Genomic DNA, 6,028 nt, shown 5'->3' with positions numbered 1-6,028 from the left:
ACTACTTAATCTCTCTGAGGCTCAGTCCTCTCAACTGAAAAAGAGGATTAAAGATAGTTATCCTGACCAACTCTAGCAATAAGAAGACACAATTAACATGAAATGCTTGTTCACACTGAATACTCAGTAATGGGGTTATTACGTTTAATGAGTAGAAATATTCTGGGACCATTTGCTTCTTGCCTGACCCAACTGGGATTTGGAGAGTGCTTGTTCAACTTCAATTTGCACTCGAATCACCAGGTAATCTCGTTACAGTTACCTTCCTCACCCTTTCCTCCCCTCTCCCTGATCTCCTTCTGTTTCCTCAATAGTGTACCTGTTACATCTTTATTTCTTTTTCTTTCCTAGATTCCACATATAAGGAAAAACATATGATTCTTATCTTTTTGAGTTTGGCTTATTTTGTTTAATCTGATCTCCAGTGAGGGATTTTTTTTAATGAGGTTAAATGAAAAAGCAGGTGGGAAGTAGGTTTCCTACTTGATATGTCTTTTGTGTCTTGGGATATCTGAAGGTAACTAACTTAGGAATCTAACAACAACAACAAAAAACTATTAGAAATTGGAAGACAATAAATCTATAAAAAGATGGATATAGCAAATTAAATGAAAAAAAGAGAGAGAATACATTTGTTAAGGCTCTCATAATAAGCAACATAATATTCTGAAAATAAACAGAATATAGTCAATTTGATTATTTTAGTACTGGTCTTAGCTTTATCTTATAGTACAAAATAGCTTCAACTTTAAAATATTTAGCAAATTCTCTTTGGTAATTATTATTTGTTGTGGTTGTTAAAATCATAACAATGAAAGTCAATCACTTAACCTTCTTGTGTATATGGAGCCTTAAAATGCTTATTAACTAAATTATTTTGGGAATTTGATGGTGTCGATTTCTTCCTTTTTTAGCAGTTAGGACAATTGAAAATAAGAACCTAACTAGATCTTTGCCTTTACTTTTCTTTCAGTTGCTTTCAGTGGCCATATGCAACCTACCACAAAACTTTTTATGTTTATCCAGTGATTTTATTTACATCATACTTTATAATTTGTGCTCACAAATACTCTAATATTACACAATTATAGCTATTGTTTTTGACATATTTCTAGGTCTTCATATTCCACATACAGCTTAATATTTTTTATGACTAGTTAGGTAGCATTAATTAGTCAATTTATATCAGGTATTTGAAATTTTGTTTCGATTTTTAAAAAGTGTCGTAATTTTTTATCTCCAGATATTTAAGATTATACAAGTATAAGTTATAAAAATAGTAAAATTGTATCTCTAAATCACTCTAAACACATATATTCTTTCAAATATTAAACTGTCTAATAATTTTTCCTTATTAACTTAAATTTATATTTACTTAAACAAAATTAGAATTTTCACAAATGCAAGAATACTTAAAAAGATTAACCATATAAAACAATTGAAGTTGTCTGTGAATTGAAATAAACTAAGTTCTCTTCCTAACAACAGGAGCCAGGATAACATATCAAAAACAATTCTGTAAATGCAGCATGAAAAAAAAGATATATGTTCACTTTTTCTACCAGGATCCAGGAAAAATATTTATAGCAATCCAATTAAATAGCATAAAAATAATGTATTTCTCAATCATCATCATTATTATTATCATTACTTTGGACATTAGTATTATTACTATTAACATAATCATTTGTTTTTCAGTCATTCTTTGTGTTTGTCACCAGTTAGTTTAGTTGTTATCTTCCTTTGCCAATATTCTGGCAAAACAAGTATTACATGTCCCCTATCAAGATGGAAGATGGTAACCCAGCATGGTGGTCCACACCTATAATCCAGAGGCTCTGGAGGCTGAGGAAAGAGGATTGCAAGTTCAAAGCCAGCCTCTGCAAAAGCAAGGCACTTAGCAACTCAGTGAGACCCTGTCTCTAAATAAAAATACAAAATAGGGCTGGGATGTGGCTCAGTAGTTGAGTGTCCCCGAGTTCAATCCCCAGTAATCCCCGCAAAATATAAGTTAGTACTGATTTATGGCCAAACTAGAAGTACAGTTGACAGTTTTGTGAAAATTGAGAAATTTTAGAAGAATATACTTTTAAAAAGCATGATATAAAAACAGAAAGAAACTAATCGCTCTCTGATATAAATGTGTTTCTTTATGGAAAATGCTCTTAATATTCATTAATGCATCATTAGATCAGAATATACATATTACATGTCTATATTATTTCTGGATTGATAATATCTCAAGAAAAATACAATTGAACATGTGATTTTATATTAAAAACATATAATTATAACATAAAATTTAGCTTCAGAATAAATATACCAATGAACATTGCTGTTCTAACTAAATTGAACCATGACAATAGAAAAGTGAACAAGTAGACCCTCAATCTCTATGAACTTCACACAAATTAGGAGCCCCTGTTAAAGGAGAAACTTATTGTAGCTATTATTTAATGTGCAGTTTGCAGAATCTAGAGTGGAATAACATAGTCTACCCTTCTATTCAAATTACTTTGGCCAGTGACATTCTCAAAGAAGATCACAATAACTGAATGATAATACAACAATAATTTCCTGGGTATACTGCTACAAGGGCTTTTCCTGTCTCCAGCTAATAAATCTTCCAAATGCACAAGAAAGAGGTTGGGAAAGGATGAACATTTGTTAATGGTGAGGAAAAGAAAATGCTATTTTAATCAATGGGATATGATGGAACACTTTGCTCCAAAAACAGTACAAAGGGAGCCTGAGTAGCAATGTTCAAACTAACATAATCATAGAAGAGGTGCTTTTATTATTTAATAAATATCCACATTTTGAGATGAATGGCTTGTGGGTATAGTACATTGAGAAAAAGTGCCATAATTATGGAAAAGTCATTTGGTTAAAAGTTAAGTGACTACTGATTAATGAACTAAATTAAATAAGCTTAAAACATTAATTAAAGGTAAATGTTTAATGGTTTTAAAGATTAAGCAAATGAGTACTATATGCTAATGCAAAGGTAAACAAAAGCAAAATAATTCTACTTAGATGTGACTATAAAATATTAATAGAAGGCATACAAATTAGGTCATAGAAATGTTATAATGTTTTAATGGCAACATCAATATCTTAAGAACCACATACTAATGAAAGAAAAATCTGGAATTGCGACATGCTTTATGTTTAAACAAAAATATGCTTTACTTTCCAAATATATACATATATTCAAGGAAAAGACTTAGATGTGTATATATATATATATATATATATTTGTATATATATGTGTGTGTATATCTGTATATATATGTGTGTGTGTATGTATATTTGGCATATATTTTACTTGACTTGTTGGAAAAATAAATAAATGCATTGTTCAAAAATAATTTTTGAGAAATTATACAGTTTTATTTGCAATTTATTTGTAATAAAAATAAATTAGCAAATTACCATATAATTTTGAGTTTGTTTTTTTTTTGTTGTTGTTGCTATTATTTCTTGCTGTAACACATTCTGAAAATAAAATATCTAAATTAAATCTTACACTGGCTATCATCTGGGATAACCTGGGTTAAAAAGCTAAATTTTCTTAAATCTTACAACTAAATAATCTCAGAAGGATGCTCAAAATATTCATATACAGATCATAAAATGAATCTTAGAAAACTCATATTTCCCTGGAAAAGAGTTATCAAGTTCTAAGGTAATTCATCCTTTTATTTACTTATATATCAGAAAAAAAATCCAACATTTTTTAAAAAGTCAAACTATACCCCCCCACGCAAAAAAAAAAAACTATACCAGGTGTTTTCTGTATGTGTTATCTTCTTTCTATGATGTCCTGGCATGAATTTATGTTTACTTAAACATAATGAATGTAGTTCCTTGAATGAAATTTAGAGTTTTGGCAATTGAATCTAATATTTTTAGATAAAGTTTTAAAGAAGTGTATGCTAATAAAATCAATTCCAACAAAAATTTTAGCTAGGAGAACTGTTAGTGTTTTCATTAATGATTTAGAAAATTACAAAGCTGCTGCTTCACTAATGGAGCAGAGCTCTCAATTTGGCTCAACTAAGCAACCACTGACAAATGCCTGGGAGGCCTCTCTGGTACTTGATCTTGCAGGATCAGCAGGAATAGTTACAAGGACAGTGTTGTTCTTTTTACAAAATGTAAATTGCTGATAGTTTGGACTTTTAAGTTAAAGTAATCAGACATTTATTAGATAACCATACACAAATATGTCATGACAAACGAACTTACATGATCCTTCTCCTGCACATCTCTTGATCTTTATATCTAACTCCATTATGACATTACCCTTAAACTTAATTGGTATATTTTTTCTTCTGTTAGACTTAGTTGCTAAAGGGCAAGGACAAACATTCGTGACTATAGTGTCTAAGTGGATCAGAGTTTCTGCAGTCAGACAATCTTAACGTACATCCTGTCTCCACACTTATTATGTATCTTTTGGACAATTTTTTGGCCTCTCATGCCTCGGTTTCTTAATATATAAAATGAATGGGGATAGTTATAATATTTACCCTATAGTGCTGCAAAAGGATTAAGTCCTAGGACATGTACAGAACTGAGAATAGTGCTTGACATATGGTAAGTGCTTAAGAACTATTAGCTATAATAATCTTTCCAGATCTAGTATAAACATTTTGTAATGTCTACTGCCTAGTTAATAGATAAATGCATTTAACTATATCAATAATTCTGAGTTCTTTAACATAGTCAACAAATTGATAAATGACTAGTCTTAAAAATTAATATGTGCTTTTGCCATGACATGAAATTGAAAGTTTGATTATAATATAATAATTATTTTGCCTCGAAGAAAAATTGTTGTCAGCTAAACAATGGCGTAAATTATAATATCAAGTTAAAGAGTTAATTCAAAGATGCAACATTTTATTTGCCATTATAAATGAAAAATCATTACCAATTAAAATGTAGTAATATTTTTTGTTACTTAGAATTTTTATTTTATGTTTATTGAAATAATTTTCTTAAACTTATTTGTTCTTGGATTTTTATTGTACATCACAATATAAAGAGCAATGGACAAGTGCATGCAGTCCCAAGCAATGTAATTGCATCACAATTGCTGCCTGTCTAAGAGTGATTGAAAACATCATTTATTGGATGGTACATTTTTATTTTAGAGATGATAAAAGGCATATGTTAGAATTAATTATATCACATATATATTTCTATGTTACATATGATAGGGAGATTTATGATATAAAGATCACTGATTCCCACACTTTCTCAGAAGTTGGGGTAGTCTGTGATGGGTGATGGTTTTAGCTTTGCTGATATACATATTGCACATACTTTCTGTCATGTGCACAGGACATGGTTCTGCAGTCAGTGAATGAATGTGGTGGGTTAAGCACTCAATTCACATAGCTATGAGTGCACCCAAGCAGAAACTCACACTTTCCTTGTCACTGTATTCCTAAATATAAGAACAGGCAAAGATTTCCTGTAGCCCTCTTAAATAACAAAAGTCTATTGTGGGGTACTCATACACAAACAAGCAAAACTACTCACCCGGTGAGGTAAGGAAGCAGGGCTGGGGTACGTGTAGAGGGCAGCTGGAGCAGCGACGGCGAAGGCGACTGTGGCAGCGGCAGCATAGTTCATGTGGCAAGGTAAGGAGGAAGGCTGAGGTCCGCGTGAGGGGCAGCCTGGGCAGCGGAGGCAGCCTGCTTGAAGCGGAATGGTAAGGTAGCAAGGCTGGGGTCCGCGTGGAGGGCAGCCAGAGGCAGGGGGGCCCGGCGGCGCCAGGCGGCGGCAGTTTCGTTCCCGCCCTGAGGTAAGGGGCGGGGGAGGAGCCTGGAGTCTGCTTGGTGGTCAGCCAGGACTGCGGCAGAAGAATCTTCCTTCCCACAGCGAGGTAAGTTCTCGGTCCTGCCGCCGCCGCCGCCGCCGCCTCGTTCTCGGTCTGGCCGCCGACTCGCTGTGGCGGCTGCTTCCTTCTTGCCACGAGGTAAGGAAGAGGGAGGGTCGGGGTCGGCGTGGGGGT

This window comes from Ictidomys tridecemlineatus, unplaced genomic scaffold (assembly GCF_052094955.1).
Source record: "Ictidomys tridecemlineatus isolate mIctTri1 unplaced genomic scaffold, mIctTri1.hap1 Scaffold_81, whole genome shotgun sequence".
Classification (NCBI taxonomy): Eukaryota; Metazoa; Chordata; class Mammalia; order Rodentia; family Sciuridae; genus Ictidomys; species Ictidomys tridecemlineatus.
The sequence above is the reverse complement of the archived record's forward strand: the minus strand, read 5'-3'. Positions refer to the sequence as shown.